This window comes from Lichenostomus cassidix, chromosome Z (genome assembly GCF_008360975.1).
Source record: "Lichenostomus cassidix isolate B80296 chromosome Z, HeHo_3.0, whole genome shotgun sequence".
Taxonomy (NCBI): domain Eukaryota; kingdom Metazoa; phylum Chordata; class Aves; order Passeriformes; family Meliphagidae; genus Lichenostomus; species Lichenostomus cassidix.
Genome location: NC_139511.1, coordinates 13,878,827 through 13,891,998, shown reverse-complemented (window position 1 = coordinate 13,891,998; position 13,172 = coordinate 13,878,827).

The following is a 13,172-nucleotide window of genomic DNA, read 5'->3' as shown; positions in this document are numbered from 1 at the left end:
TTTTTTTTTTTAAGTTCCAGGTTGTCTATAATATTTTCCTTTTTTGGCTTCTCTTTATGTCCTCTTGCAAAGTATCACTACAGAAAGCATGGCCATAAAGCAGCTGGTATGGCTTATGCCTTTTGTCACTCTGCCTTTCAGGCACAGAGATGGTGTTTTTCTGGGTGGTTGACAACACAGGCTTTTTATGCTCAGAGTGATGGCCCTTGTTTCATTCACCACCAGGGCATCTGTTTTTATATGGGATAACAGTAGTATTAAAAGAGGAAAAGCAAAACAAGACAATTGCTTTCACAATATTCCAACCCCCTGCCCAAAAAATAAAAAACCCAACCAAACCCAGAACCCAAAAAACAAACCAAAACAAAAAAAAAAAAAAAACCCTAAACCACAGTCCCCCAAAAAACTCCCTAAAAACCCCCAAAACCCCAAATAACAAAAACAAAAAACCAAAAATACAAAACAAAAAAAATCCAAAAAACCAAACACCCCACCCCCAAAAAAACCTCCAACCCAGGGTCCAGAACTGAAATGTAAGGCTGGACAACTATTAGAAACATATGCATCTTGCACATAAATTCTGGGCCAGAAAACTAAGTTCAGCAAGTAGCCAGAGTTACAGAATGCTATATTGAATCATGGTTTAACTTTTAAAACACCATTCCCATTCCAGAACCTCTCATAAAGAGATGGTATTCTCAAAACACAAGCTTTTAGGATGCATAGGTTATTTCTCCATGTAATATTCAGCCACAACCGGGTGAGCTGTGCAAAATTGAAAACTAGATTTCTAAGAAATGATATTATCAGTTCAGAGCCGAGAGCAACACTGAATGCTGGGACTAACCTCTTTCTTCAGATGTAATTTTTCTGACACATGCCAGCTGTAATCTCCTTTTTCCTACTGTTTCTAACAAGACCTCGTTGTGGAAAACTAACTCCAATGGAGATTAACTGATTTACAATCATAGAATCGTTTCCACTATCTCTTTACATTTATCATGTAAGTTGTAGAGCATGACACAGGTAAAATCCTGTTGCCTGCTTTAAACTAGTGAACATTTCTATTGCCCATGCCACAAAACAGTAGAAAAATGTTTAATGCAGCAGTAAAGTTCAGTTTTCTACCAGCTCTTTGAAACAATAAATTTTTGTCTTCAATAGCCTACATTTTTTTCTCTGAGAGAATAAAGCATTACTCTCTGTGACTGATAGCAATCTGTTTTTCTGTCCTAGCAGGAATACATTAACCAGGAAGCCCTCTGTACATGATGATATCTCTTAGCTTAGAAGAGACGACCATTAAAATATATCAATGAAAAATAACGTCTTCCTTTAAATTAACTAATATCTGCATTTAATGAAGCTCAGTTTATAGTGATTTTCTGGATGAAGTGCTTTTCTTTCAGCCTAATTATGTGCCCAGCTTTCAGACAACAAGGAGTGTCTTTAACATTAGATAAGAACCTAGGCTTTTATCTCAATCAATAGTCTTTAGCCTTTGAACTCGTGTCAGAGAAAGACTAGTCCGTCACATTCAGTTCTACCTGACCTCTTTCTTCTTAATGCACACTGCCATTTACAGAAGGAAAACACACAGATATACAGTATATGACCAAGTAAGGTATTCAGGGCATTTTGTGTACAAGGGGGATGGGATCTTTTATGGCTGTAAAAAAGGGTGACTGAAATGATGATGTTAAAATTTTCTTGTTTCCTTTCACTGGGCTTTGTGTATCTCAAAGGAGCCCCATATGGTGCTCTTTGTCCGTGTCATTACCTCGTTACAGCCTCTGTCTGCCAGCCAAAGGTAGAACGCTGCAGCTGTAGACAGCGATACAACTGGAATTGTCTAAGGTCAACAGTGCCGTAATTACTTTAAAATGTCAGCGTACAATAAAATACAACAGTTCATCTGGCAGAAAGCAAATTAGCTTTGACCATAGCGTAATTACCCTTTTCTCAGCACCATTAGAAGAGATCAAATCTCCACATTCAGTGTTTGAGGAAAGGCCATCAGAGTACACTCTACCTGACAAGGATGCACATTTGCCATTTTGAGATGTAATTAATTGTCCCTATAATAGAAATTTTTATATTTGACTCTGGAATTGAAATGCGTAATAACCTGGCTTCTTCATGTTTAACCATTTCTTCTCTGAGTAGATATGCATTGCAAAGTGAAACTATGCGCTATCAACACAACGAAAATATGTTAACCACTCAATCAGTAAAAAAATGAAGCAAAGTTTTTTTTATTAATTAGCTTAAGCTTGATTGGACAGCCTCTGATCTCATCAATACAGATTAAAATCTGGGATAATTTCACTGAAGAAAGTGACATGACTCTGGATTTATAAAGGTTGCTTTGACTTTTGGACCAGTTCATTATGTTGTTCAGGCTACAAAGTGTTACGTAAAGGAGAACAGAAATTAAGAGTCCAAAGCGCTTGACATAATAAATATTTTTCTGAAACTACTTTCTTCAAGCTATCTTTTCAGTCTCATCTTGTTAATTTAAACTGAACATAACTGTACTTACTAGAGCCCAACTTCAAATCCTGATCCTGATCTGAACTTCAGCCAAAAACTCTTACTATGAGATGGGGCTAATGAACCTGGTGTGTTGGGACAACTGCTTCACATTGAAGCAGCTACTTCCGAGGTCTTTATTACCAGGATGTTCACATATATGTTCACCAGTGATGTGTTATTCTGCTTAAATGGGGAACAAATGGCAAGAAACAGACCTGTGACAACAGTTGCCATAGGGCAAAGCACGGTGCCTTGCATGCATGTTCAATTTCATTATTATTTAAGGGTTTTGAGGGAGGTCTAAGCTGATGTGAAACAACTTTCAATGTCTGAACAGTATTCTGTTGTGTGTCTCAATGTGGATTAACATGGAATAGTTATTTCATACCAGAAGTCCCTTATAGAGTATTTATCAAATTCCACCAACTGTGAGACATCATTATGCATTTGCTATGGGTTTTGTTTATGTCTGTAGATGTTAAAATTGAAGAGTGTTCTTGTGACTCTTGAAGTAAACCATGAAAGCTTTGATTAAAGTAAAATCTCTGAACATGACTGGTAAGAAAAATAAAAATGTTATAGTGCATGCCAGAAATACTGGAAAGCACATAAAAATCATGGGATTTAAAATACCTTTGCTTTGGAAAGCATATATTTTTATATTTAAACATATTTTTGAAGTGAAATACAGCAAATAACACCTTGAAAACGAAAGGAATATCTAGACTTAGTTGCTAGTTCTCATTTCAATACTTTGACAGGCTCTAACCAACTCATCTCCCTACAGTGTTTGCCCTGTCTCAAGTGTCACTAAAAAGTCTTTGAATCATAATTATACAGTGATATTTATTCACACAATATAAATGCAAACAAAGCCTGTTTTCATTGAAATGAATTCTCAGCAGGACAGGGCAGATAAACACAAACTAGGAAAGGACTGAATTTTTTCTTTGCTTAAAAAATAAAAAAAAAAGAAAGAAAAGGGGAAAAGAAAGAATTACAGTTCTCTGTGGCTTTGCCTGCTTTGTGCCCACAGCCAAAGAAAATGTGTCTCACTGCATATACATGTGCATGTTTGAGGGTGTTACTGAAGATCTAATTCAGCTTTCCAAATGATTGAATCTGTAGCTCAATCTTACTCATGTAGTCATCAGCACTTTAACTTAGAATGGAAAGTTAATGGAAACTCAGGGTAGTCAAGTGGGAATGAGGAGCAAAACACAAAAATAAATAAAGCCAAATCACCCAAACTAAGTCAGAGTAGAACTCAGATCTTTATCTCATTTTGAAAGTCTATGTAGAAATGTACATACAAAAAATACAAATTAAAAAAATTGAATGATAGAAATAATAGCAAAATAATAAATGTAAAAAAATATATAGAGAAAAAATGCTGAGAGATGAACACATCTTTTTTAAAGTTCTCTTTGTTGAAAGAATATATATTAATATCACATTCATTAATATTTTTTCTTTAGTATCATTTAGTCACAATTTTTCTATTGATTTCAGGATCACCTGGATATGCCTTCAGGAGCACAATGTGAAAGAAAAGAATAGAAACCAGCAAATGTTGCTGCAACCACAACAGCTGAAAGATAAAAAAATGCAAGCAGTACCATCCCTAGCCTCAACAATCATGCTTAAGAAATTCCATCTGAGACAACAGATCAGCCAAACAAAGATGTATTGAGCCTGGCTTTGGTCTCATATATGTATATCAGTATAAAATGGGTTTTGATCCAAGTTCAGTTCTAAACGCATTGCAAATGAAATCTGCATCCATTTCAAAGTATATGTCTGGGCTGCATGGACCAATGGCAGAACACAGGACCAAAATATAGAGTACCAGTTCTTCACTGGGCCTGGACGAGGAGCAGGATGGTTTGCAATAGAAAAGGTTTTTCTTCTAAGAGTGGTATTTATGAGCATTCCTGAAGAAACTCTGAAAACTTGTTTTTTGTCTTAGCTCTGTGTGAGAGCGAAGCAAAGATGTTTTGCTTGATTTAACCTCTTAAAGATTGTCCATGGAATAACAGCCCATTTTTTTAATAATCTGCCTTCTTGTACATGAGGACTTACCCATGTAAGGAAAACACTAACAATTTTACAGCTGTGGAATAATATATTCAAATCCATTTTTAATTTATCAGGATATGTAAGATAAAAACTTCAGATAAATGTGTTCATGTCCCACAGAAGAATGTGAGGCACACTACAAATATTTCCTTTTTTTTCTAGCTGACTATGTCTGTTCTCCCACTTAGTAGCTTCCCATGGTTTGATTGCATGGTTTTCTTTCAGATTCCTGAAGAGTGGAACGATGGGGTAGTGAGATGAGGTGGCATTTCATCAATGAAGGAAAATGTCCACTAGTGGTGTTTCACATTACCTTATCCAAGGTGTCTTCCTCAGGTAATGTCATTATTCAATTATTGATAGCTCATTCAGGTGTCTGAATAATGACTAGCCTTCTTCAGAGTACTGAGACCAGATTAAAATTTTAAATTCTCTCTACCTCTAAGAAGTACTTATAGAAATCAGGAAATTGAGGCGTGCATATTCATAGGCAATCCGGCAGGACTGTAATGATTTAGTTACTTGAATTACACAAACACCACATGGAGCAATGCAGAGTGGAATAAAAATAGATGCTGAAGTCTTTTCCCAAAGGAGAGTAGGTCCATCCTTCTTGGATTCCTAATCATAGCACAAAAAAGTTCATACACAGATGTATGAAAAGCTGTATGTCCATTTTACTCTGGATTTCATCTACAAAATATTCCTCTGAAATGAAACAGAGACCCAGCATCTGATGATTCAGCTCTATCGGGTTTATATCTAATGAACACAAACATTTCAAATTGCTGATACATAACACTATAGGAAAGAAAAAAAGAGATTAGAGAAAAAAAAAGTGTTTTGATGGATACCTTAGTGATCGTAATTGATTGAATTTTTTTTTCAGGCTGGTATCCTGCTTTGAGAGAAAGAGATGAAGCAGTTCAGAGTAGCATATAGTTCTGCATAGCGCAAGCATCTTCTGATACCATATCATAGGCTCCACCAAATCCTAAATATCTTTGTTTTCTATTTAAAGACATAGATGGATAACTACTGAAAACAAAACACGACATGCAATTTCATGATGTTCACTATGGCACTCACTCTGCATTCATAATTGCTCTTTGGTTACACAAAAATCTCCCTAAGTTTCTGGAGAAATCCTGTCACATACAACATTAAACATTATTTACATTTAATTAGGCAAAATCAAATCCTGCAAGTTAGTTCATTAGATTTCTCTGAGGCCAGTTGTTTATGTAAGCACCAAATCATTAATATGCAGCTACTTCCATAATTATAAGGCTGTCAGATAAGAAACCTGCTGCCTTGGACAGATAAAGAAACTTGGAGACATTCACAGGTATAAACCCTGATTCAGCTCTATCGTGTCTGGAAAAAACTTAGCCAGAAATGCAGAATCACTTTCCAATGCAAGCCAGCCACACAGAAGTGAAACAATAAATGCCACATTAATATGACTCAGACAGGAAAGCAGAGTAGAAAATAATGACTGTAAAGTCATACTGAATTTTCAGAAAGAAGGAAAAGACAAGACCCAAAGAATTTTATATAATTCTAAGTTTATAAAGGTGGTGAAATCATACTTTCATTTTTGACAGGAAAGAATGTTCTTTTTAAATGGATCTTTATTTAGGCAGCAGCATCTCTGAATAATATAGTGAAATTCAAGGTGGGGCCAGCATGTTCTTACAGACTACAACCCAGTACAGTAAATAACTAAAAGGATATTGGCAGTTATCTAACAGGAGAAAGACAGATATCACATCCTTCCATATTCCTTTTCCTGCATTACATCATGCCTTAACACTTCCCACAATCACCACATAGGCATGATATGGCCTACATTGGACTTCAATGATTATTCTTAGTAGAAGGATCTATTCTCAAGAGGATCTATTATTTTTTTTTTTTCTCCATAGATGACAAACCAAGGACAGAACATACATTAAACATTGAATTTAACTGGTCTCCTAGGGCAGGTTTCCCACTGAACATTTTTTTATATCTTCTTCAACATACCTTATCTTCAACTTCTAAGTATATACAAAATGAAAACACCCATTTCTTGAGGATGAAGCCCTAGATTAACACAAGGAAGGGAAATTCTGTCTCATTTGAAAATCCTCCCAGCTAAGGAGAGATGCTGACCTGGACACCATAATATCCATGCTCTTATGTGAAGAAAACTACCATTTAATAATTCTTCTGGTTAAAAAAAAAAAAAAAAAAAAAAAAAGTCTAAATGTTTACTTAGAGCCACACTGCAGATTCCGTGTATAGAGCTTCTCTTTAGGACACATCCATATAGAACTGCTTTTAAGACACAGAATCTGTGGAAAGTCTTGAAGTGGCCTTTGGATAGGCCGAAGGATTTTGCCCTAGAATGGCTACTGTGTCTGAAATTCCACAAACCTCTCTTCAAGACATGATCTATCTGTACAGAGAATGTTCCATTCCTGATAAATATATGTTGCCCATCCTAATGTTTCTTGATATTATCCTGCCTTTTGTGCTCAAACCCAGAGACGGAGAGGACCAGAGCACAGTGCTCTCCTTTCCTTGGCAACATTGTCAGAGATTCCACATTCCACATAGGGCTGACACAGAGTTAAGTGTTGAAAAGTCTGATAGAGCTGATATCCAAGATTTCCTTTTGTAGTTTACAGTGCCTGTCCCATTGTTTGCTGACATACCCTGCCTTTTACAGATTCAGATCCAGGCAGGAACAGGACCACAGAATGACAAGTTCTTGTCCTCAGCCATACAGCCAGATATTAGATCCCTTCTGCAAGGATGTTGATTCCAAGTTACAGAATCAAAACTGACAGCAGCTTTTGGCTCCAGCCCCAGGCTGGTTGTGGCCCATGACACTCTGGGACAGATGTTTGCTGGCTGAGAAAAAGATGTGGGACTGACAGCCTTGAGCTGAGTCTGGCATAGCTTTGGGCAGTGTTTTGCCCAAGGTGATAGAGTGGTACTGCCCAACAGTTTGTGACTGCTGTTTAGAGCCATAAGTCCACAGAAGGACAGGTCAAGATCAAGGTTCTATATTGTTCCATCCTTCTCATGCAGAGATTTCTGCTGCTTTCTACATAGCTTTTCACCTAAGGTGAAGGAAGAATACACAATACACACTTACAGGCTGTGCTGTCCCATGGGTTCTACAACTATGTGAAAGGATGTTTTACTGCGGTGGGGGTGTGTCTCTTCTCCCATGTTTCAAGTGAGAGAATGAGAGGAAATGGCCTTGAGCAGTGCCAGGGAGGTTCAGATTAGATATGAAAAAAAAACCATCTGTGAAATTGTAGCAAGTGTGGTTAGACTTTGGGATAAGCGGCTCAGGGAAGTGGTGGAGTCTCTGTCTCTGGAGGTGTTCAAGAGGCATCTGTGTGTGGCCTAGAGATATGGTCTAGGGGTGATTGGAGTGTTGCTAGGTTGATGGGTGAAGTAGACGATCTTGAAGATATCTTCCAGCCTTGATGATTCTCCTTCTAAGGTTCCACAGGCAACAGTATTCTCCTCACACTGGAGATGAGATTGGAGCTCCATGCCACTCACCCTTTATACCCAAGTTATAACTGGAATTACATTTTCTGTTTCATGAACCATTGGCTTGTCCATCTGGTTTGTGTGGTCTTCTGTGGAAACCTTCTGGGCCTTTTTCTCATTGTACATATTACATGTGACTTTTAGATCTTTGGCACTATGCAAAGACATATTTATCTTTATGTGTAATATACACATAAAAAGTATATCTTCACCCTCCTAATGTGAAGGAAGTGAAGAGACATTCAGAGGCTACTCTGAGATCATGTGGATATGATGGTTTCAAAACATGGAACCCAGACCATCACTGAGATTATGAAAACACGTGTGTGTGTGCCAAAAGCCATGTCCCTTGTCAGTAGGATGAGGGCATAGGTGGGGGTTAGCCTGTAGTACTGGGGCTTCATGTAAACTTCACCATGTTTTGTAGAGTGCACAGCTGGGGGTTCTGCACTCAGCCTCTGGAAATTTTCACTGAGTTCATTAAAGGAAAACTCTTACTGTATATCACAAGCTACTTTCTTGTATAATCCTAACGTCTGTTGCTGCAATATCTTTTCAGATTAAGTACAAAAAGATACCAGGTACCATTAAACCTCTTACACAATGTAAGTAGAAAACTAAGCAGTCACAAAAAAAAACATTTTGCTGAAACACTTTGCTCTAAATCTTATGTGACTATGCTGGTATATTCATTAGTTTGACAAAATCAAAGCTTTATATATCCATTCATTATCTAATGTGTGTCTAAGTTTCAGCAGTTTCAGCAGTTTCACTGCTTTCTCGTATTTACACCAATGGACTAGGTGAAGTCATATTTGTATCTCATGCATGATCGATTGGTCTTTTTCACATTTTAAGCATTGTAAGCACTCTTGTAGCAGAAAAACCTTTTCTAAATCAATGGGAAGTTTTGTCCTATAGATAATGGTCTCCAAAATTGTAAATCAGGTGATGCAGGAGGAGGAACAGAAAATGACTGAAAATAACAGTTGGTAAAAAAGTTGTATACCCTTATATAGTATATTTGGATTTCAGATGATGCCTGTCTAAGGCATTTTTGTAGACTTAGACAAAGCAAAGGCCACACAGAATAAGGCTATATTGTACAGAGTGTCTGCAGCAGTTGCATCAGTTTTGTTTATTATGGGACAAGAAAGTCCTGACAAAACAGAGTTGTGAAAAAGATAAACTAAGCAGTTTCTTTATGAGAACAAAGTAATGCTCACTGAAACTAGATAAAAACATAAAAGGAGTTTTCTTGTTACATTGTGCATAGCCTATATAATGAACTGACGCTGAATGTTCTGAAGATATAGATGAGCAATGGTGGGAATGTGGTTTTGGCTATCCATGTGTATTGGAATTCCCACTGATTAATAAAAGAATAGAGATTAATAATGAAAAGATTTTGCCTGTATTTGACATATGCATACCTTTAAGGGATTCATCATCAGTAAAAATATCCCTTACTGTAAAGGTGTCAGGTGTTGATCAACTCTTCAATCAGCATGACCTGCTTAAATCTTTTATTCTGTTTTCCAGCAGTAAAACACCGTAGGTGTTCAGCAGTCTCCATCATTGTTCCTCTCACACAAGACTTTACCTTACCTCTATTGGCAAACATAGAGCATAACACTAATCAAATCCTCATTCCCTCAAGGTTGTCATAAAAATTTTCCTCTGTAGAATTTCTTGTGCCACCTCAGGCACGTTATATGAAATACCACAGAAGAGAGAATGAGGACCCAGTTGAAAAACTCATCCACATAAAGCAGCAAATGAGTATTTTACTCATTGGCATGTTTTCCTTCCTTTTCTCAACCCCAGTCTCCAAACACACAATTGCAGCTCATCTAGTGGTGCTCAGTCACATCTAAAAAGCACCTAAAAAATTATAAAAGGGTTAAGTTGCTAATAAACACTTAGAAAACAGAAGCAGGAAAATCAAGCACAGTGACAGAGAAAATCTGAAGCCAACCACACACTCATTAAAGCAACAGGGCATATTCAAAATTTTCGTAATGTTTACAGCAATCAGCTTAGTGCAAATGAAGGGAAGCTCTGTGTCTGGGTTTTTGGAAGAGTGAGCAAGTTTTCACTGAGATGTGAACTCTGTTAAATAATTCCTTTATGAGCTAACCCTGCTTGCCCATTGGCTTTCAGTTACAGGGGAGTCAAAGAGCAGACCTCTAAGCCATAGGGTCTTTAATTAGAACCAAGAAAGTTTGAAAATGCAACACAGAGAAGTGTTTAAACCAGAAAGTGTCATTCAGCACAACTCATGAACTCATTTGGTGCATGGATACTTACGGAGGATCCAAAGCCTTGAGGCAAAGTTGGAGAGTGAAAAGCTCAAAAGACATTTTTACAAAGCTTCACCAAAGCACTAAAGAGGCTGATACATAATTTTGCAGAAAATTTTTCTAACTTCCCATCCTTCCAAACTCCACACAACCTGGGTGCTTTCTCTTATTTTATTTTCTTTTTCTTTTAACCAAATGAACTTCCTCACTGGCCCAAACCTCTCATAAGTCCTGTGCTGCACAAATTTTACCCATGTCTTTAAAAAAAGAATTCAGGATCAGATCAGTGTATCTTTAACACCGTAATAATACATGCCAAGCACTACAAATTCTCTATGCTTGCCCATCAAATTCTCACATTACAAAACCACAAGTCCTGTTTTCCTAAAAAGCACCTTTGGAGTATGCTGCCTTTTACTGAAATGTGACTGCTACTGTGTACTATTTTAAAGATGGTTTGACAGAATTGCTAATGTTCTCATTCCTTCAGGATATTTCCTAATACTTGTAGCCTTTTCATGTTTCTAATTAGGCCAGTAATGGTCCCTGAAGTTAAACCAATTAAAATTATTTACTGTGACACATAGTGTGGAGATAATTATCTGATATCTGAATCCAACTTCTGCTTACTTCGCAATGTTATCTAATAGAAAACAGGGAACCTGATGCCCATGCTTTCATTTTACTTGTCTACCAAATGTGTTTGTCCTATAGCAAACTGTTAAAATAAAGCATTAAGATCTTTGTGGTGCTAATCAAAATGTTTAAAATCCACTCACACTTCCTTTATAGTTCTGAGAAGCATATAAAACTCTTGCACATTACCTTTTATATTATAGCTGCTGATCAATGTAGTATTACACCTACATTGTACATCGATAATGTAGCTTATGCAGTTCCCAAAAACATTTCCAGTTTTTTTGTTTCTCTTGAAAACGTGTATGTAACAGAATAAAGACTTGAAATTTTTAGACTTATGGACACAAGGTAATTTTTCTTCAATAAAATAGTTTTGTCTCCTGATTTTATTTAGTTTGCATGTCACATTTCCACAAACTGACTTTTTCTGGGAAAATGATGAATTGATATGAGGGGATTTTCCAACTTATCATGTTTCAGAATTAAGCCTTTAAATTTAGCCAAAGTTCACTTGGAATGTACATTCACATTGAAATGGGGGAAAAGACATGTGACAAAACCAAGTAAAATATTTCACAGGATAGACAGAGTTTTCCATTAGAGTTACCACTACCAGAGGATCCCCCTTGAGGGGAAAAAAATAATCCTCTGCATCACAAACTCTGCATTTGGAAACAATTTGGCCTGTTTGCAAAGTGAAACTGGCTGAAGTCTTCACACAGAAACTTGAATCAGTGAAAGAATTTATATTTTTGCTGAAATCTGTCAAATGCTGCAAATTACAATAATCTAGAAAGGTGTTCAGCAAACTACAGGGACAAGCCAAGACTCCTTCCTCAAGACAGGATACCAATCCCTTAGCACAGATAGTGGGAAGTGGCTCTGTTTGCTTTGCCAAGTTCTCAGAGCTTTGTGGCCAATCTGAAACCCAAATGGAGTGCTTAGGCATTTGTCTAATTCAAATTTAACATCATATTTTTGCACCTCTCTGGCTATTGAAAATGTATACATGATCTTAGTGTGCAAGAAATATGCTCTGCTTAACAGGCTGAGAGAACTGAGCCTGCTGAAAGAAATGCTGAACAGGGAACAACAACATAGCGTGCTTCTCCCGCTGCTACAAGGATGTGACTCTTGGGCGGCAAAGGTAGAAGAGTGCTTTATGTTCTGCTGGTCACTGGACTATGTGATAAGTCAGCTGGGCTGGCTTACCTCCCTGTATGTTAATTTTTCACATCTGGATTATAAATCCTTAGCTTAATGTTTGAGGTATTATCAGGTAGATTGTGGTTTGTGTATGATGCACAGGAGGAATTATCAAGTTACAAACCCTTTTATTTTGTTCCAGAATTTAGTTCATTAGAAGCACAGGAAAATATGAGGAAAATATATTTAAGGTCACCCCTGATCCCCCCATTTCTTCAAACATTTCAAAGTAATGACTTCAACTGAAATGTGTAATGAATAAACATATTCTTACATCATCATTATCTCATTCCTTCTATTTCCTTCAATTTTCCACACATTACATCTTCAATGTGCCATCAACTCACCCTTAAATGAACAAAAGAACTGCAAACATTGTAAGACATCATTCTCATCGGGAAATAATTTCATATTTTGGCTAAGTTTTCTGTCCTGATAAAGAGGATCAAGTTAGCTCATGGACAGTAACTACTCTGTACATCTTAATTTACTTCATATTTCTCTTACCGTCTTGTCATTGCTAACTAGTTCAGCTACTTACATTCTTTTATCTTACTGATCACTAAAGCTAATTAATTCTTGTCTGCTCCTGATGCTATTGAAAGCAAAGGAATGTGCACAATTCCTGTCATGAAGGAGTTAAAAACTCAGCCTTCACTCTGGAAGGTTTGCTCCTATGCCCTTTTAGACAATGACAAGCCCGTTAAGTGTAAAACTAATTAACATTTCAAAAACTAGTGTTAATCAATAGCACACAGCTTCATTGGGAGCCTTGTTCTGTCAAGTTTTTCTGCTTGATTTTTATACCATATCTTTCAAATTATTGCACTAGTTTTGGATGTGTTTGCTGGA